The sequence below is a fragment of the Chelonia mydas genome, chromosome 6 (genome assembly GCF_015237465.2).
Source record: "Chelonia mydas isolate rCheMyd1 chromosome 6, rCheMyd1.pri.v2, whole genome shotgun sequence".
Taxonomy (NCBI): domain Eukaryota; kingdom Metazoa; phylum Chordata; order Testudines; family Cheloniidae; genus Chelonia; species Chelonia mydas.
In genome coordinates, this window is record NC_051246.2 from 20,082,861 (window position 1) to 20,104,705 (window position 21,845).

The following is a 21,845-nucleotide window of genomic DNA, read 5'->3' on the forward strand; positions in this document are numbered from 1 at the left end:
CTTAGGGAGAACGCGGATACGGAGTAGGATGAGGGGCAAAGCATCAGGCCATCGCAGTGAGGCTTCTTGGCACACTTTTGAGAGATGCCGTTTAAGGGTCTGATTGGTACGCTCCACTACCCCACTGGCTTGCGGTCTCCAGGGCGTATGGAGTTTCCAGGGAATCTGTAAGGCATGTGAGATGCTTTGAATGATTTTTGATGTGAAATGTGTCCCGTTGTCAGATTCCATCCACAGGGGGAGTCCAAAGCGAGGAACGATCTCCTTAACAAACTTAAGGGCCACTGTTCTGGCAGTGCAGTTACAGCATGGGAAGGCTTCTGGCCATCCGCTGAACCGATCCACTATGACAAGGAGATATTTGAACCCTTGGGTCCGGGGAAACTCAGTAAAGTCTATTTGCCACACTTGTCCGGGGCCCGGAGTGGGTTCTAGGGCAGCTGGTGGCACAGGATGTCCCGGTCGGGGGTTATTCTTTTGGCAGACTAAGCAGTCCGTTTGTACCTCGGCAGCCAGGGGTCGGAGTCTGGAAGTGATAAAGTATTTTCCCATTAGCTGGATAAGTGCTTCCCTGCCAGAATAAGTGGTTTGATGTAGTTTCTGCAGCACCAGCTGGATCAGGCCCTTTGGTAGAAGGACCTTCCCTTCCGGGGAATGGAGCCATCCCTCCTTTTCCCCGAGACCGAGTTTGTCAGTTAGCTGTCTCTCCTCCCCAGCGTATGGAGGAGTTGGAAGCTCCCCTACTGATGGGATAAGGGCATGCATATGGGCGTTCTCAGTCTGAGGGGATGGCAGGGTTGCAGCATGCTTAGCCTCTCTATCTGCCCGGGCGTTACCTCTGGCCACATCTTGATCTTCCCTTTGATGGGCTTTACAGTGTACCACCGCCACTTCCGAGGGAAGTTGTACGGCTTCTAGGAGCCGGAGGATTTGGGGCCCGTACTTGACTGGGGAGCCTTGGGCTGTCAGCATTCCCCTTTGCTTCCATAGGCCAGCATGAGCATGCAGCACACCAAAAGCATACTTTGAATCGGTAAAAATGTTGACCCGCTTTCCTTTTGACAGTTCAAGTGCACGGGTCAGGGCTATTAGTTTGGCAAGCTGCGCAGAGGTCCCAGCAGGCAAACCTTCAACTTCCACAATGTCATGGAGGGTCACAACAGCATAACCCGCCCTCCTTTGCCCATCTATTACAGTACTGCTACCATCAGTGTACCACTCATAATCTGCATTTGGGAGGGGTACATCCTTTAAATCCGGATGGCTGGAATACTGGGCATCTATGATCTCTAAACAGTTATGTTTCTGTTCCTCTGTTTCTGGCAAGAGGGTGGCTGGGTTAAGGGAGGGGCAAGGCTGTAAGGTGACTTCAGAGTTCTCTAACAGCTTAGCCTGATACCGAGCAATCCGCGCCTGGGTGAGCCAAAGCCCTCCCTTTGTATCCAATAAGGCTCGGACCATATGGGGAGTATGGATTTGCATAACTCCTCCCAATGTTAGCTTCTCGGCTTCCTCAAGCACTAGGGCAGTAGCTGCGATCGCCCGTAAACAGGTAGCTGTTATATAGCTCATGGAGTTCCTCATCTTTCCATAACTGCCACACTGCCCAAAGGAAAGATTAGAAATGCCCGAGATACCTCTGTTGAGTCACGAGAAAAGACCCTGCAGCGACTGACTACGGTATTGGAGGGCAATATGAAGAATTCCCTCACAACCGAGAAGCTTGTAGGGTGCTCTGTACTGGGAATAGCGCCACTGTTTACCGGGCCAGCCATGGCATGCATAGGCTGCTATACTGTAAGGCTGCAAATGGTACTTGAGAAAGTTGCCTTAGAATTAGAGGACTTGGTTAGTGATTTAGGGTTAGCAGTAAAAAACATTAAATAAAGAGGTACAGCAGCTCGGGACGTTTCCCCTCCAAAACAGGCTGGCTTTGGACTATCTCTTGGCATCCCAAGGAGGGGTTTGTGCCCTCGTCGGGCCCCGATGTTGTGTATATGTAAATGATAGCAGTTATGAGATTTATGAAAAGGTGGTACAGGCTGAGGCCCATGCCCGAGCCGGAGCACAGGTTGCCTATACTGCCCCAGAGAGCGATTGGTTGCAAACCTTGTTTTCAGGCTGGGGTTTGTCATTTTGGCTTGGTGGTTTATTTAGCCTGTTATTGAAACTTCTTCTTCCTGTATTGCTTGTATTACTGGTATTATGCTGTGCAGTATCATGTGTCAGGACCCTTTTGCAAAAGTTAATAAGTCATTCACTTCAGGGCTATCACAAAGTGCTTATGCAAAGTCCTATTGTAAAGAAATAAGTAGCCCAAGTGAGAAAACTCAGAGCCAAGGCTGTTGAGTGTTCTCAAAGGAGGGAGCTGTTGGGGACACTGGGCATGGCCACTAGGTAACTCGAGGGGATGGAAGACCACGAGTGTCGATGAAGCCCCCTCGCACTAGGCCCAAGTGTCCTTGGCCCCCCCTCCCGCCTGGAGGCACTCACAGCAGTTATGCGTACTAGGCCCAAGTGTCCTTGGCCCCCCGGCCTGGAGGCACTCGCAGCAGTTATGCTGAGGATCTGCAACAATATGTTGCAAAGTCAGACTGCCTGAAACTAAACAAGGCCAAACAGGGCAGATATGGAAGAACAATGCTGAATAAAGCAGCTTTATGTATGGTTTAACAGATGGTACAGAGAACAAGGGAACTAGCTGGTAACTGGATTGGCTGGCTATATGGATACTTAGGGCAGCTTGCTATTGGATAAGTATGCTGAAGAAAGGATGTATAAAAGCCTGTGTAACTTCCTGCTCTGTGTGCAGGATTTGAGATTCTATTCTCCCTGTACCTTGTTTGCAGCTGCAAATAAACTTTTCTGCTTCTCCACCCTGTTGTGATTATTAGGTGGCGCACACCGGGCAACGAACCTTGCTGTTGTTCGCCTCTGGCACTAGGTGCTGGCAACAAAATTATTAATTTTGATTGACACACAGGACATATGATGTGTTTCTGTTCTATGAATGGATGAGCATGAACACTGGAACCAGATTCCCTGTATGAATACTCAGGATTACAAATTCAATTTTTGCTTTCTCATTAATATTCCGAAACATTCTCTTACCTCACTGTTTCAACAGCATTGATGTTTGTAAACATATTTGCTAGAATATTTGTGGAAAGTGAACAGTAGAGGTGTGTGAACACAGTGAAAGTAAATTCACTTTAAAATTCATCAGAATATTCTTGGGGGTCAGGGTAGTTTTTGTTTTTTGTTTTTTTCGGCATTCATCCAGCACTATTTCTTATACCAGTGGCTTTCAACCTGTGGACTGGGGACCCCTGGAGATCCACAGACTGTGGCTTTGTCTACACTTGCAATTGAATGACAAAAATTTTGTCATTCACAGGTGCTTAAAAACCCCTCCCCCGAATGAGAAAAGTTTTGCCATGGCAAGTGCAAGTGTAAATGCTGCTTTGTTGGCAGCAGCGCTCTCCTGCCGACAAAGCAAAAGCCGCTCGTTGCGGGCTAGAAGTATTTTGTCGGCAAAAATGCCGACAAACAGCATTTACACGCACCGACTTTTAGGGACAGGGCTGTGTTGACACAGCCTTGTCGCTAAAAGCTGAGTAGTGTAAACATAGCCTAAGTCTAAGATTTCCAAAGGGTCCATACTTCCATTTGAAATTTTGTAGGGGTCCACAAATGAAAAAAGCTTGAAAACCACTGTCTTGTACAGATGGTGCCTTAAAATGAACTTGGCCTGTCACATTCCTTGTACCATAGATTATTCTCTTCTGATTATTTATAGGGATGTAATTTCAGAAAGCATAAACACCAATTACACAATGCGAGTCATAGTCGTCAAACTTACATATTTGAAGCAAATACTAACTTTTTGGCTTTTATCTTTGTGGATAAATTAAAGTCAACACTCATGCTGATTTCTATTATCTTCAGAAATGATGAAACAATTGTTGACCAACAACAAAGCACAAAACCACTGGAGACCCTCCCAATTATGAGTGCTTAGAACTGCACGTGAATGCTCAAAGCCCCAGAGTACTGCAAGTTCAAAAAATGAATGGGTTGTACTTGTAGCACCTACTTTATTTGGCTCTGTGTATTTAAAGTACATCTTGCGGTACTGAATATATTTTTTGTTTTAGAGGAGTTACAAATAACTGAAACTGTAGAATACCTCATATGTAGCACACAATGACAGCATCTAAGAGGCTACTTTAATGTCCAGGAAATAGGACACAAATTTTTTATTCTCTCTTTTTCAGGGAAGACTGTCAGGATAAGCCAAAGCATTCATCTATTTACTTGCTCTGTCAAGCACTGAAGGATCCAAACTGTAAATTAAAGAAACTAGAGTGTAACTCTTCTTTCCTTTTTAAATCCCCTTATCACCGCTGTGATCCCAGAAACTCTGCAGCATCTAATAGCATCTTTGCCATAGCTGATGTAATGACCATCTAAAGTTGTCTAACTCTCTAGCAATGTGTTGAAATTTCCAGTCATTGGGCACATTCTCAGCTGGTGTAAATTGTCACCGTGCCATTGAATTTACTTTGATTGAGCTGTGACAATTTACACCATTGGCTAGAATGTGTGTGGGGTTGGCTCCATGTCTGCCTAGTGTTTCCATGACACTTAACCCAATTATCATCTAACAGATGAACAGGAGAGACAGAGGTGAGTATTGTGGCCAGGGGAAATTGTTTGATGTTAGGAATTACTAAGAAGGCTAGAGAGAACATCTTAGGTATTTCTGAAGTGCCCATCACCATGGTGTCTAAGCCCTGTACTGACTGTCTATTTAACATTCAAGTATCCTCACTTCATCTGATTTCTCCCCAATTCAAAGGTGTGTGTGGGGGGGAGGGGTAATGCAGCTGGATGGGGGAAGGGATTGTTTTGTCCCCTCTCTTTGTATCCCGTCCCTGCTGCCACCTGCATCTTCTTTTCTCTTTCTCTCTTTCCTCTCATCTCTCACCATCTTCATCTCAGGCTGACCCTGGTGTTACTGGGAAAGGCTTTAGCAAAGAAGTGATCTTGCATTTTTCTCTGAACATGGCCAGCCCAGAGCTCAGTTTGGTCCCCCCTGAGAAGTGTTTCTGTGCAGGAGATGGTGTTTGGGAACTTTGCCTCAGGATAACATATATGGAACTCAGCATAAATGAAAGCTACAGGTCCACATGGATTGAAATTCACATGTGGTCGTGTGGTCCTCAGTATCCACTTCTACAGCACTAAAAGAAAAGGAGTACTTGTGGCACCTTAGAGTCTAATAAATTTATTTGAGCATAAGCTTTCATGAGCAAATTTATTAGTCTCTAAGATGCCACAAGTACTCCTTTTTTTTTTGTGTGGATACAGACTAACATGGCTGCTACTCTGAAACCTGTCATTCTACAGCACTGTGATTTTATTCTCAGATTAAAGGAATCTTTCTAGAAACTCCCTGAGGGGACTGGACAGACCAGTGCTCATTTCCCTCTCGATTTATCTGTCTCCTACAGTCTTTCTGGTTGTGATCTCACAGCTGCTTGTTGTAGGGATCTCTCCTCTGTTCTCCGTACCAAACCAACGATGACTGAACTGGACCTGCGGCGGAACAAGCTGAGAAATTCAGGAATGAGGCTGCTGTGTGAGGAGCTGAACCATCCAAACTGCAAACTGCAGAAACTGTGGTAAGCATTTACACATTTCCTTTCTGTAAAGAACTCACCAGAGTCTGAAGGTGAGGTAATAAGTCAGTTCCCTGCAGGTGCGTGGACAGGCTGAAAGCTGAGTGTACCTCCAGCATCTGATGTGTGGCTCCCAACATCCCAATAGCTTGGCATGTTTGGAGAATGGAAGTTATATCGAAAGATGGACCCAAGTGGGAGCAGTCATTCCAAACCCCCTGAATTTGAGGAATAAATTTATATTTGTGAAGCTCGTAGCAGTGCCTATTATTAAGGTTGCCTAACACTTCCCAGTATAAGTCTCCTTTTTCAGTTGCTTTTTCACTTTGTCAAACTTTTTGGGCTGATATTCTGTCAGAGACCTGCCTGGCAATCACTTTTCTTCTGGAACCTTGGCTATGATTTGGCAAAAATTTCTCAAACCCAACTCACTTTCACGAATAATTTCCGGTTGGACAAACCAGCATTTTCTGATGAAATTCTGGCTTATCAGAAAACTTCTGACCAGTTGTGGTCTGCAGGATCCCTGCTTCATGTGTTGGAGAAGTTGGAAGGTAGATAGGGAATGAGGCAGGGGATTGAAGGAAGAGAAAGGATGATCTCGTTGTTAAGGTAATTGAACACTGCCATGGGGATTTGGATTCTCTCTCTGTTTCTGCTAAAGAATTCCTGTGACCATAGGGAAGTCACCGAAACCAAGCTTTTCACAGGTGGTCACTAATTATATCATCCTCATTTTCTGGGTGCCCAACTTGAGACCGTGGAGTCTGATTTGCAGAAGTGCTGAGCACTCACAGCTGCAGCTGAAGTCCGCAGGAGCTGTGCTTTGAACACATGAAGGGGAGAACACATTGTTCTGCCCACGTTAAACAAAGAAAACTGGTCATTTTTGTCTTTGACAAGCTGTAATTCCCACATGCTTTGGAGCAGGGAGTCTAAATATGGCAGGGGCTGGCCTTTATATCAGGCAGATTTGGGCAGATTTTCACAGGCAAATCAAATATGGCATCTCTAGGCCTTACTATAGTCTTGTCCATTTCTACAGACCAATGTTAAGATTTTTGTTTCCCCCCCTTCCCCAAACCCCCACCTACGGGCACAAGGGCTTTCCCATTAGATAGCAGCATCTCATTTGTCTTGAGTGTCCTTTGTTGTGTGGGTATCTAGACCCCTGCAATGGATATGAAATGCCAAAAAAACAGTGGGTGGGCTTGACCCTGCACTTCCCCTAAAGACGATCCTTGTACTGTTACTATAGAATTGGTCTGAGCTTGTTGGATGCATGAGGAAAGTCACTGCATCTGGTATTGAGTGTCTATTGTTTCAGACATTGTTTCACGGTGACTTTACTTGGTGCCTTCATAGATGGGGACCTAGCAGCAAGACCAGGACTATCTTTTTCCAGACTCCTCTTGCTCACTGACCTACCGCTGGGCGAGGATGAGCTGCAGCTTCACATCTGTTTTTTCCCAAAACTTACAAGCAAGGTTTAGAGGTGCCTCTGACATGCTCTCCCCAGGAATAGACAGGTCTGGTCTGGGCACTGGAGGCTGATCTGCTGCTGTGACCAAGAAGGGAGGGCTTTATTTTCTTGTATGGGGATGGGAGCCTACTGATGGGCAATCAGTTTGCATTGGTGCTCTGGGTGGCACTGCCATTTATCAAGATATCTTCATGTGAGTTTGGGACCAATTCGTCTCAGACTGGGGCAGTCACATCAGTATTGGCTGCTGGTTTTCAGCTCACTGCTACAAGTGGGATTGGAAGTTTGCAACACATCCCAGTGAGAGCACTAAGGGGACTGCAAACTGCTGTCAATAGTCAGTCACAGATTTAAAAAATACAGTGAGCCCTGCAAGGATATCACTGGGAAAAGACTGTACCTCAGCCCCCGAAAAACAACTGCAAGGACAGATCATTGACTCACTGTTCTCTCAGGGGCTCTTCTCTCCCCACACCTTGGGGATCCCCATCACCATGGGGCTCTTCGCCCCTCTGTCTCTCCCTCGCATCTGAAGCTGGTCTCAGAGGAAGGTGGGTGTGATGCTGCCAGTGCTGGGCCTGGTGGCTGCCTCCCCTCCCCAGGCCTGACAGTCAGAGCTTGGAGCTGATGGGCTGGGGGCAGAGACAGGGACAGCAGACAGCTGCATCCTGCAGGGGAGCAGCAGAGCTAGTGCCGGGGGCGCGGAGGGTCAGGATCTCCCAGCTCCTCCTGCTCTGAGCCTGGCCCAGCTGCCTGGGGAGGGAGCTCCCCCATCAGCCTCCCTGTAGCAATGGGCCTGCTCTGATTGGGTGGCACCATCCTGGGGCTGAATAGTACAAAGTCCAACGTGATTGGCTGAGTGCTGAGTAGGTGGAGCTTAGGTGCAGCATCTTTCTGCCCATCCTGAATTCTGACTGGTCAGTGAATGGGGCTGGGGGCGGTGCTTAGAAAGTCTTAGCCCAAACCTTGTTCCTCATTGGTCAGTGGCACTGGGTGAAGTGCAAATAGTGGGTTTAAACAGGGGATTTAACCCCCCAGCACTGGTTTCTCACTGGCTGAGGGGTGGGTCTTGACATGGACTAGGGCAGGACTTTTGTTCCATTCTCGATGCTGATTGGTCAGGGAGATGGGCTGGTGGGCAGGAACCCCCCAGCAGAACAGCTGTGATGAGCCTGTTCACACTGTGATTGATCTTCTCTGTGTTTCTCTCTCTTGCAGGTTGGAGTGTCGTGATGTCACCCATGGGAGCTGCGAGGATCTCGCCGCCGTTCTCAGAAGCAGCCTGAGCCTGACAGAGCTGGAGCTGGAGCTGGGGGCTAATTATTCTCTGCGAGATGCTGGAGTGCGGCTGCTGTGTGAGGGGCTGAAACATCCAACCTGCACATTACAGAGACTGGGGTAAGTAACATTTGACTATTTACAGGTGTCCTCTATATAACGTGTTTGATAGGGCATGTGGCTGGTGGCTCATGTCTGCTCCCTGTGGCCGTATAGAGAAGCTGAGAGTTCAGTGTCTCTCCAACAGCTGTGTCAATGGCTCACAGTAAGCTGGCCCTGTTTGGAAAATGGAATATATCTTTTCTTTAAAAAGAAAATAAAATTCATTTATTAAAAATAATTCACCCTTGGCCTTCAGCTATAGATCACTGCCGTGACTTTTGACACTGTTTAATTTATTGATTAGTTTATTAATTTATATGTATTTATTTAAAACTAATAAGAACAAAAGAGGCCCCAGGACCCCAAAGTTTCTAAACCTCCCCATCTGAGCTGAAATACTCAATTTGGGTTACAGCTTCAGCCCCACCCAAAGTGGCTCCTGTCTGAGATGTTTCCAGGTTTGGGGCTGAAGCTGATCTTAGCTGAGAGATACCACAAGTATGAGGAAATACTTTTTGGGGTCCAGCCCACTGAGAATGGGGTTGTGTGTTTACCGTTACAAATGGGCATCTTGTCTGATCTGCCCAAGCTCTTCAAGCAAGATAATCAACTGTGAGGTTCTGAATACTGGCTGCAGAATCACATTTGATAGCGGGCAATGATTCATTATTTTGCTGTGCATCCCAAGTCTACATCTTTATATAGTGCCTGTAGGAATCATTTGTTTTGTGTGATTGGGGCAACTACCAGTACCCTTCACAATGCTTTGCCCTTAGGTGGCACTTTGCAAAGATAATTCCGTGTAATCCGCACACCTCCCCTTTGAGGTAGGGGTTGTGGTGCAGAGTGATGGCTCCGGGTATGTCTACGCAGGTGCTGGGGAAGTGCTTGCCACGGCAGGTAGACAGACACAGGCTCGCACTCCCGGAGCGAGCCCGCTAACATAGCAGCGTGGCCGCAGTGGCACAGGCAGCAGCTTGGATGAGCTGCCTGAGCACAACGCTCAGGGGGTCGGGCAGGGTCATATTTTGGCATCTAGCCAATGCTGCTGCCTGTGCCACCATGGCCACATTGCTGTTTTTAGCACGCGAGCTCCAGGAGAGCGAGCGTCTCCGTCTACCCCTGGAACAGTGGTGACGCTGCCCTGTGCGCACTTTTCATTCCGCAGGCCCAAATGGGTTCAGGCACTTCCTTTGCTTCCCTGCAGCTGCCTCTGGCCAGCGATGGTAACCAACAACCTTCGTAAAGTGACGTATGTTTCTTTAACAATAGGAACAAAACATTAGAGTAAAAGAACTTTGAAACAACAAGCCACCATGTCTATCTTGCTTCATGTCCTACCAGGCTGTAATGGTGACCTAGGCAGGCCTAGTGTCTCCACCACCATCAGTGGGTTCCTGTGGTTTCCACCCTCTCTCCTCAAGCGGGAGTGCTTTTAAAAGCTGCCAGGAGTCTTTGTCAGCAGTGTGGATGAGCTTCTGCCCCTCTCGGTCAAGGCAGTTTGGTTGGCTGGCAGGAGACAAGCCAGAGTTCCAGAGCTGACCATCTTGAGCAATTAACTGTTTCCTGCCTGTCAGATCCCTACTGAGAAATACTTAGAGCAAAATACAGAAAACATTATCCAGGCCAACATGCAGTATTAATAAACTATTAAAGGGTTCTCCATGTTAGTCAGAGTAGGTCAGTGTTGTTACCCCATTTTACAGGTGAGGGAAGTTGAGACTCGGATTTTGAGTGGCCCCAAGATGTCACAGTAACACATTCTGTGGTCCACACCCAGGCTTCCTTCCTGTGTAGCAGCTTTATAAACAGAGGCATTTGCTGTTGCGGGGCCTGTACAACAGCAGGCAGTTTATCTAGGGAGAACGGGGTCCATCAGAAGGCTGAGATCACATGTCCCAGGTACAAAACACGTTGCTATACAAAGGAGCACTCGGCGGGACTCACTGTGAATCCCTTCATTTACAAGCATTGTAAACCGCACCTTACAGTTACTGTTTTATAAATAACAAATATAGTAATATTATTTATAAATAATAGTATTTTTGAGTGCAGTTATGTAACAAATCTACATTTGTAAGTTGCACTTTCAAGATAAAGAGATTGCAGTATAGTACTTGTATGAGGTGAATTGAAAATACTATTTCTTTTGTTTATCATTTTTACAGTGCATATATTTGTAATAAAAATAATAATATAAAGTGAGCAGTGTACACTTTGTATTCTGTGTTGTAATTGAAATCAATATATTTGAAAATGTAGAAAAACATCCCAAAATATTTAATAAATTTCAATTGGTGGTCTATTGTTTAACAGTGCGATTAAAACTGAGATTAATCACAATTAATTTTTTTAATCACAATGTTTTGGGTTAATTGCGTGATTTAACTGCAATTAATCAACAGCTCTGCTATGAATCCGCTTATCCCTGAAAAGCACCCACAGCTTCCCAAAGTGTGGGAAAGAGACCCTGTGAAAGGATGGCCTCCTCCCGGGTGCAAGTGGTCCCTATCCTCAGTTTCCCTCTGGGTCCCCATTAACTCCATACAAGCTTATCTTCGAGTCCATGAACATAGTTTAGTAACCAAAACATAGTGCAAATAGTCCATAACCAGAAGTCCCGCAACATAGTCCACATCACTCCCACACAAGTAGTCTTTAAAACCTGTGTTCTTTCTCACTATCATGGCGTCTTCTGCCACACTGCACTCTTCATCCATCCTGCTCTGTCCCTCTGGCTGGGATGATTTAGTTGTGGATTGGTCCTGCTTTGAGCAGGGGGTTAGACTAGATGACCTCCTGAGGTCCCTTCCAACCCTGATATTCTATGATTCTATTCTATGATTCTGCCAGGGACAGCCACCCCAGCCATTCCTTCTGAAGCACAACCCTGCTCTTCCCACTGGGAACTGCCACAGCCTCTCTGCGGGGGGGCAACCCTCACTCCGCCTGGACCTCTCACTGTTCCTCTGGGGTCCTGCTCTCCAGCAAGGAGACACCAGCAGCTCTCTGCTGCTCCCCCTTCCTTCAGCCTTCTCTGGCCCTTGGCTCTGGCTTAGAGCCAGAAGCCATCTCCGTCTGCTGCTCCTCCTACCCTTGGCCCTGGCTGTCTGGCTTAGGGCTGCCAGCCAGCAAACCCCTCTTCCTGCTTTCCTGCCTTCAGCCTTCTCCCAGGAAACACCTTCTCTCTCTGGCACCTCTCATCTCCTGCTGTCTGCTGTCTGCTCTCCCCTCTTCTTCTTGCATTGTGTGTGTAGCAGGCTCACATTCTGCATCTATAACCACCAGGTGCTGGATTCTATGATATAGTTCTAATCTCTCTTTTCCCAGTATTTTTTAAAAAATAGTAATATTGTTTTCTTAATGGTGCCCCATTTTCCTGAGGCTCTGACTAGCTATTTTAGTGTAAATTTTGTCACATATTGATCTGCCAAATGCAATACATTTAACTCTCCTTTTCCGTTTTAATTTCAGTGTGTAGTTCCACATTTATATTAGGAAGGGTCCATGTGTGATTTTCTACCTATAATGCATTTCTCCATGGCTATATATGTGCGTTTCTTTTAAGTCTTTTTCTCTTCGTTTTTGTCCATACTTTAATCCTATTAACATGAGGCATTTTGGGTTTTTCCCTCCCTGCTGTCCACTGAGTTCGCAGCTTTCTTCCTATATTTGTTTAGCGTTTCCATTTTCCCTGTTTCCTATGACTTTTGCCCAGAAGGTTAAATCTAATCATTCATTCTTAATGCTACAAGCCGTTTGCCAGCCGCTATCTGTATTCCATGCAAAGGGGTCATGACGAAGGCACCACATGCAGTGTGACATGCCTGGGCTTGGATCAAGTCTAATTTTCTTAGGTTCATTTATGATGCTAAACTAAATGCTTGAGAGTTGTGTGGAATAATTGCCCATGGCTGCTATTTTATGCAGTACGTCCTCTCTCTATAACATAGCATATGGTTTTTCAATGTCTAAGAAAGCTGCTCTCATTCTTTTTCTCATACTTTTTTGTGCTTCCGTCTCTACTCTTACTATATGATCAGCTCTACTCTCTCCCCTCCTGAACCCACTTTGCTCATTGTCTGTAAGTCCATTTCTCTCCAGATATATTGGTAATCTTTCAGTCACCAGTCTTTCCATGGCTTTACCCATGCATGATGTAAGGGCAGCTGGCCTGTATGCATCAGGTTTTGTTTGCAGCTTGACTGGTTTCCACACTAGAATTACAACCACATGTTTCCACTCTGTTGGTAGCTCGCCTTTTCCCCATATACTGTTGTACAATTTTAGCAGTATTTTCAGACTCCCTTCATCCAGGTGTTTAGCATTCCCTTACATACACCATCCTTGCCTGGTGCAGAGTTTTTCCTTTTATCTATAGCTATTTGACGTTTCCTCCTGCAGAAGTTTTCATTTAATCTTGTATCCTCATCTTCCTCCGATCTCTTCCATTTCTCTTGATTCTCTTCACTGAATTTTTTCCTCATGCAGATTTCTACACTCTGATTTTCACTATTACTAACAGGGTGGAATATTTCTGCTGGGGCTTCTTCTTTTTTTTTCATTAGAGCTTGTTAATCCCTTGGCTTTCTACAGTGAAGCCTGGTATAGAATTGTTCTTACTCCATATTCCATTCATCGTCCTCATCTGCCTGCATCTCTCTGATGTTTTAATATTTTTATTTATTTTCCCACAGTACTTTCTCCAGCTCTCTTTTTTTGCCTTTAATACCCCTTTGCTCAATTACCTTGTTTCTTTTATATTTCATTAAGTCCTCACTCCTCATTGTGTTTTTTGCTTTCTCATAGGCCTTGTTCCTTTCCTTAAGTGCCTTTTTACTCTCCTCATTCCACCATGGTACATTGCTTCTACCTTTAGGGTGACTTGGTATCTTAGGTATAGCTAACTTTGCTGTCATCATGATTTCCTTGTTATATTGCTACTAAAGTCCTTATACACTGTTCATTAATACTTTCATTACATTTGCTTCTAAATAGTTCCCCATTTTTTAATATTCCAAATAGGGAGCCTTCCTCCATCCTCAACATTGTCTGTACCTTGATATACTATGAGTCAGAGGTGGGCAAACTATGGCCCGCAGGCCACATCCGGCCCGTGGGACCCTTCTGCCCGGCCCCTGAGCTCCTGCCCCGGGAGGCTAGCCCCCTTCCCCTGCTGTTCCCCCTCCCTCACAGCCTCAGGTCACTGCACCGCCGGCGCAATGCTCTGGGCGGCGGGGCTGCGAGCTCCTGGGGCAGCACAGCTGCAGAGCCTGGCCTGACCCGGTGCTCTGGGCTGTGTGGTGGAATGGCTGGCTCCAGCCGAATGGCATGGCTGTAGCGCCGCCAGCCACCGGTGCTCCAGGCAGCGCGGTAAGGGAGCAGGGGGGGCAGTCAGGGGCAGGGGTTGCGGGGGGGCAGTCAGGAAGGAGGGGGGGATTGGATGGGGCGGCGGGGGGTAGTCGGGGCGGGGGTTCCAGGGGTGGTCAGGGGACAGGGAGTGGGGGGGATGGATGGGGCAGGGGTCCCGGGGGAGCCGTCAGGGGGTGAGAAGCAGGGCGGGGGGGGGGGGGCGGATAGGGGGCAGGGGCCAGGCCACGCCACGCCGGGCTGTTAGCCTCCCCTAACCAGCCCTCCATACAATTTCCGAAACCTGATGCGGCCCTCAGGCCAAAAAGTTTGCCCGCCCCTGCTATAAGTACAGGCAGGGGCGGCTCTACCAAGCTTGCTGCCCCAAGCAGTCGCTGCCAAATGGCCACCGCCGCAAGAGCGGCGGAGCTGCCGCCAAATTGCCGCCGCGGGACACGGCCTGCCGCCCCATTCTAAATGCCGCCCCAAGCACCTGCTTGGAAAGCTGGTGCCTGGAACCAGCCCTGAGTACCGGGAAGTGATCACTTCCCGTTAGGGTGACCAGATGTCCCGATTTTATAGGCACAGTCCCGATTTTTGGGTCTTTTTCTTATATAGGCTCCTATTACCCCCCACCCCATGTCCCGATTTTTCACATTTGCTGTCTGGTCACCCTACTTCCCATTCCCTCTGCATTGACTTCCCAACTACATTTGCTTGCTGTACTACTTGACAATTCCCAGGTCTAGACAGAAGAGATTTCCAATAGCTTCATTATACCTAATGGGTGTACCCTCATTCAGTTATTACTAAAGTCTTTTCACCAACAAATTTGCCATTCTTACCATTTTTCCCACTTTCCCACAATCTGTTATGGCTGTTTAGGTCTCCACATACAATATATCAGCCCATTGCATCTTCAGCTATCTTTGTCAAATTTGTAATCTCCAGTTTTCCACAGGAGTTGTATATATTATATATTCTTAAAGATGCAGATTTATTTTGCAGAGGAATCTTAATAGCATTAAATTCTATATTTAGATTCTTTAGCTCAATTCAAGATCATTTATGTTGTCCCTAATGAACGTACAAACTCTCCCTCCCCTTCCTACTTCTCTGTCTTGCCTATAGATGCCATATCCTGGGATTCTGAAATCTAGTTTTCCTATTAACCATGTTTCTTGTCTGCAAATGATATCAAGTTTAGTATCCTTATCAAGGATAGTTTTCTTAAATTCCTGTCCATGTACTATTAGGCTAGTGCATTCAAAGAGTAAATAATACCATTCTATTTATCCTTCAGGATTTCCTTCACTTAAAGTATGGAGTCGTTCTGTTAAGTTGCTGACATATACGTACTTTTCTGCTGCTTTACCTATAATTTTCATTTTCTCTGTGTTTTCCCCCCATCTCTTATGTGCAGTTTATTACTTCAATAATCTAAAACCTCTTTGTTTATACGTAATACGTCATCTCCTATTTTCCGTGATCACTCATTATATTCTTTGATTTATTCTGCTGTGTGTTTCTCTCTTTCTCCTTATTGAGTCTCCTTTCCTCTTCCCCTTTTGGCCTTAGATGCCTCCTAGTAGCTTCCGCATATGCTCTGCTACTTGTAACTTTTGTTTTTTTGTCTCTCTCTTGCTTGCTTTGCTGCTATACAACCTCCATATGCTGCACTGTGCTTTCCTCCACAGTCGCTACACTTTAATTCTGCCCTTCCATACAATTGTCATAGGAGTTCTCCCCTCCACACTTACTGCATGTAATTTTCCCTTTACATATATTTCCCACATGTCCAAACTTCTGGCATCTGTAGCACCTCACTAGGGGTGGGATACATGGTTTGGTCCAAAAAAATCTGGTATTTTATTGTTACCCGATCTGGAAGGGTTTGTCCTTTAAATGCAACTAGCACAGCTGTTGAGGGCTTTCCTTCCCCTGCCTGTCTTGCTAATTAACCTGTTCACATATAGGACTTTGTCACCCCCCTATGCCTTGCTTTACCTCATCTTCAGCCATTTTGATTGGCACCCAGGGCTTAATTCGTAATGAAAGAGGTGCCAGGGCTCAAGCAACCTTTTTTACTTTCATAACTGATGCGGCAAGCCCAGAGGTGACAGAGCTCTGAACTGCCAAGCTGAGAGGTGCCGGGGCTCAGGGCTAGCTCAAATTAAGCACTGTTGGCACCCCATATACAACTCCTCTTGTCTCCGTCACATACTTAGGCAGTTAGCAGCTACCTTTCAGTTTCCCTATCATTTTACTCTTTCGTTTCCCCACTTGTTTCTTGCTTTTACATCCAATTAATAGATCTCAATGTAGCTCTTCCCATGTCTTCAGCACTTTTTAAATCCACTCTGCCATTTTCAGAGGATTCACATCCCCTGTCTACGCATCCTTGACTAGTGATTTCATTACTATAACTGTTTTTTCTCTTTTTCTCTTTCCTGTCTTTCAGCCGGCTGTTTCTTCTTCTAACTCTGGCATGTCCACCTGTTCTTTTCCTAACCTGCAACCTGTCTTCCCCTCTATCTCCTGCATCATTTTCTAGACTGGTTTCAGGTTTGTTTGTTTGTTTTTCTTTTATACCTGCCAAAGCTTAACTTAGCTGTTACCAGCCCTACTCTGGATCTCACTAGGTGTCTTATAGCCCCCGGGTGCTGCCCTGCCCGCTTAATTGGTCGAACTGAGAGCACCTGGACTGGAACAGGAGAGCTGAGCCCAGAGTCATTTAATGAGTCAGTGTAGATTTATCTACTGCCGTGTAGATTTATGATAGTTTACTAGATAAAAGTTGGATCACACAGTGACTCTTCATGCACCATAAGTGAAGCATATTTTACTGTAGGCCCTTGAGTTATTTTATACACTAAGTGTGAATGAAAACACAATTATAGGAGACTTTCACAATTTGATTAGAATCATCCTCCATGAATGAAATCCTTTACCACCATCACAAGAACTAATGTTGGGACAAAGCCTAACAACTAGATAAAGAAACAGAAAAAGAGGAAAGAAGGAAAAAGGAAAAGAACTGAAGCTGGAATTATCATTAGCTGGGGACTACTTGTGGGGGAACCAAATCTTCACCCTTCTCTTTCTCGGCCTGTCCATCTCTCCAGGCAGCAGTCAGAGATGTTGGCAACACTGGCAAGTCTACTTAGCTCTGCAGGTCCAGTTCATTGTTCTGCAAATCCCAGAATATTAGGTTAAGTGCTATTTCAGGCCAGAAACATAGAGAGGCCATTGCAACAGTCCCACTAGGAAAGTCCCTGGCCCTGTGTGGCTCTGCTGCCCTCAGTCAGTCTTTCACACCCAGAATTCCTTAGGCTAATTTAGATTCCTTTAGGCCTATTTTCTACCTTTCCCCGATTGTGCAAGGGAGCCTGAGCTGATCTCTTAAAGTTAGGCTTGGAAGGAATAGATTTTTATTGGTAAATGTCAGTAAGCATCACTTTCATTGTACATACACAAACCGATGAACACATATTTCCATCGATGATGGACAGAGTAAGAAAAATTCTGCTTGAGAACTTATTAGAATTTGAGTTAAAGATATTTGCTTTGTATATCTTGACATGTGTTGTTGACAATTTGTTTTAACGGTTATAAAGTTTTAACATTTTGAATCTCCACGCTGACTGTCATGAAATAATTATTGTCTGACCTCCCTATTGTCTACCCCCGCCCAATTTACCACAAATTTTAATAGATAAAAATTGAAGAGAAGCCCTTACAGTGCCACCACTCACTACCAAAGCTTTATAGGTAGCAGGGGATTACCCCTTAAACCATTCAGAGAGTGAAGCTGGTTCAAACACAGGGGGTCGCTTACTGAGCAGAGCATTTCACTGGGAGCACATGACTCAAGTGCTCCGGGGTCTGCATCATCAGCCCATTGGTCTCCAGATGGAGTTTGAGGTGTTGGTTATGACCTATAGCACCCGAAATGGCCAGGCACTGGCCTGTCTGAGGGATAACCTCTCCCCATACTAGCCTGCCACAGCTGCTGTGTGAGGGACTGAAACATCCACACTGCGAACTGCAGAAACTGCAGTAAGTAACAGCTGGTTTCCATTAGTTGGTGCCTGTTAACATTGTGGTGTTGTGAGTTACACTTTTCTTTCCAGATTCACAATCCTACAGTATGTGGAACCCAGCTATGGACCAGCCCCACTGATGGCAAAGAACACAGACCAGTGATGTTTAAATCAGTTACGTTTTACTAGTTAAACAATTGAATAAAGTAGTGGGCTCAACCCCCGGCCCCTGTTCAGCAGTGCAGAGCGACTGGGCAACTGCCCTAAAGGGACCCTGACACAGGGTCGTCCTTGGGTGGTGCAAAGCAGGTAAAGTCAACTCAGTGGTATCCTTCCCCACCATCTCCCCTGTCTCAGCCTAGGGGATGTGGAGGAGCATGAAGATGTCTGTCAGGGGCAGGGCAGAGTGCCTGGCGCTCCACCAGATCAAAGCAACTGGGGTAACTTACAGGAACCTCAGGGCTGCTCTAAGTTAGACCAGAGGCCATTTTGACCCCCATCTGGCCCTGGATCAGGGGAGCACAAAGGTGGCTTAGAGCCAATTTCTTCACCTTCAAGTCTCCTCAGCAGTGCTGAGTGAATTTGGTACATCTGAGAACAGAGTCCAGTGCCTTCTACGGCCTAAACGCACCATGTGAAGATGTTACTAAAACACTGCACTCTTCTCCCAAACTGGCTGTAAACAATAAATATTAATGTGTGTTCCACAAAGGGGCTGGGACCCCCCCCACACACACTGCTCATTACAAGTAGTTTCAGGCCAAATCTGCAGTGTCCTTCCAGGTACTAACAACCAAGCTCAGACATCAAGTGTATAACTGAAGGTGCGTCTACACCGCGAGCTGGGGGTGTAATTCCCAGATGGCGGAGACGTCTGAGGGAACTAGCGGGCCAGAAATAGCAGCGTAGCCATGGCAGTGTGAGTGGGGGGAGGGGCTAGCCGCTTCCACCATCACTGCTGCACCCTTATTTTCTGTGTGCTAGCTCAATTAGACCTAGCCTGGGTGTATCTCCTACCACTGGGAACTGCCCCCTTCTCCCCCTGCTGAGAGAGCAGATGTAGCCTGAGAGCCTGGTGTGGCCAAGCATAACTGAGCAGAGGAGACACTGAGGCCCTGTTCGTAGGTGTCCGCCCCTGCTTCTGGCACCTTCTGGCCCCTGCTTGTGGCACCCCAGCTTTTTAAGGTCAGGCTTGACAGAGCCCTGGCTGGGATGATTTAGTTGGGGATTGGTCCTGCTTTGAGCAGGGGGTTGGACTAGATGACGACCTGAGGTCCCTTCCAACCCTGCTGTCTATGATTCTAACTCTTGGTGGAAGCAGAGATGCCAACTCCCCCTAATTTTTAATACTCCTCCCAATTTTTACATGTAGCTACTAATTCAGACTTAACTCTGCGTGTGGGTGGGCGGGTGTGAGAGAGAGAGAGAGAGAGACTCACCACCACTTGGGTCTCACCAGCGCACCAAACAGTGCTGCAGCCGTGGGGGACATTCTTCTCCACTGCCCTGTGGCAGTGCCCAGACTGCGCGGTGAGAGTCTGATGGGACGCAAGCTGTGGCAATGTTGAATGAAGTTCAGGGCACTGCTGGAGTCACTGCCCAAACCACTGGCTGTGTGTTGTGCTGTAACTACCCTATGGGGACCCTGCTGGACCATGTAAATATACTCTAGGTACCTCGATCATGTGGGCAGCAGGGTCCCCATGGGGATGTAAGAGCGCCACACGCAGCATGTGGCTTCGGTGTTGAATCCAGAACACCAGACCCACTGACGACAGCTGCAGCTTGCCTCCTGTCCCACCCTAACTGCACCATGTAGGGGGGAGAAACTAGAGGGCAGGAGGAGGCAGTGGTGGAGGAGGAGAAAGGGAACAGGACAGAGGAGAGAGAAGAGGAAGAGGAAGAGGATCATCCCAGGATGGGCCCAGGCTCAGAACTGGCCAAGGCAATTAAGGGCCCTAGGTGGCATAGGAGGGCAGCTTTCCTAGCACCAATCTTCCCTTTCTCCCATTTTGGGGGTGGAGGGTCGTGGTGCAATGAGGGGGGGGGTAGCCCCCCTTGGCCATAGACAGGGAGGGGAGTGGGGAGAGGTCCTAGTATCTGCAGGGGAAGGGTGGGGAGAGAGAAGTCCTAGTTTCTGGGGGAAGAAGTGCCCGTGGAAAGGAATACCCTCAGGGGCTGTCATGCCAATGGGAGCACTGTGATGTATCTGTGCATGTCCAGAGTAAAGAAACTCCTTGTAGATAACACTGACATCAGTGAAGGGAGCAAAGATAAGCACTGCTTCCTCTCTGTATCTCTGGTTTCAGAGTAGCGGCCGTGTTAGTCTGTATTCGCAAAAAGAAAAGGAGTACTTGTGGCACCTTAGAGACTAACCAATTTATTTGAGCATAAGCTTTCGTGAGCTAGTAATGCATCCGATGAAGTGAGCTGTAGCTCACGAAAGCTTATGCTCAAATAAATTGGTTAGTCTCTAAGGTGCCACAAGTACTCCTTTTCTCTGTATCTCTGACTCCCACAGATTGCAGGGTGGCAATTTCACAGCTGTGTGTTGTGGGGAGCTCTCCTCTGCTCTCAGCACCAGCCAGACCCTAACTGAGCTGGACCTGAGGGAGGAAAAGTTGGAAGATTCAGGAGTGCAGATGCTGTGTGAGGGACTGAAACACCCAAAATGTAAACTGCAGAAATTGTGGTAAGATACAGCTGGGTCCCTTTAATTTGTGTTTGTTAACATAGTGCCATGATTGAGTTCTTTTGACTAGAATCACAGTGTTACTGTCCATGCCCCCTGTGACCGAGTGCCTGGGGTGGACCACACTGTGTGAGAACGCCACACTCAGGGCAGGTTGCAAGGACAGACAATCCCCCAAAACTATTCTAGAATTAGATTCATCAAGACAATAATAAAAAAGCTTATGCAGGACCGCACTGGTTAACCAGAAGCCAAAGACAGTCCCCTTTAGGCATTCCAGCCCTTGGCTCCCATCCAGACAAACAGGTCTAATATAGTGAGGGGTTATTGAAAACCTAATTCACCATATGTGAGGTTCTTACTGATTCCAAAGGCTCTGACACATACCCCCAGGTCAATCTGGATCTCAGATCTTACCCAAATATACTGCTGTCAGCCAATCCTTAGTAAACGAACTAAAGATTTATTAATAAAAAAAGAGAGTCGAGTTAAAATGGTTAATAGATCACATACACACAAATGATCGCAAAGTCCTTGTATCAGGTTTGTAGCAGTGATGGAATAGATTGCTGGCTTGCAAAAGCCTCCCCGGTAGCTTCCAAAAGATTGGAAGGTCCTCAGTCCATAGTCCACAGAATTGCAGTAGAAAAGAAGCAACATGGAGATGTCTCAAGTGCCTTTTATAACCTCTGCCATGAGCATGGGAAGTTACTGGTAAAAGATGACATCTTAGGTCACATGTCCTCATCACCTATCCTTACCTGGTTTGCTGAATCATAGGGGCAGGCATTGGCACCTTGCTGTCTCAGGCATCTCCAAGAAGAGCTGTCTGGGCGGGATACATTTCTTTAATGGCCCATTGTGAGAGTGGAGTGTCCTTAATTCGCCGTCAACACATAGCTGTCCAGCTGTGATGTAAATTTATCTAGGGGGTGTTACTCAGGAACAAAACACATGTTTGAGAGACAAATCATAGCCAATATTCATAACTTTAGATACAAAGATGATACATGGATTTAACCAGGATAATCATACTGGATAGATTGTAATTTTTTCCTTACATAACATGAAAACACTTCCTACAATATTTGTTTCAATTTTATAACAGTGGTAATATCAATGATATAAATGGTCATCTTTAATCATACAGCATCATACCTCAACCCAAGAAATAGCTCTCATTCTTCTCCCACTGCTATATTGATGTTGTTTAC

At 46.5% G+C, this 21,845-nt stretch overlaps 1 pseudogene; it reads left to right on the plus strand.

Moving 5' to 3' along the window:
• The window catches only part of LOC102940715, a 32,318-nt pseudogene extending 11,677 nt beyond the window's left edge, over positions 1-20,641 (plus strand).
• Positions 20,642-21,845: the final 1,204 nt, after the last annotated feature.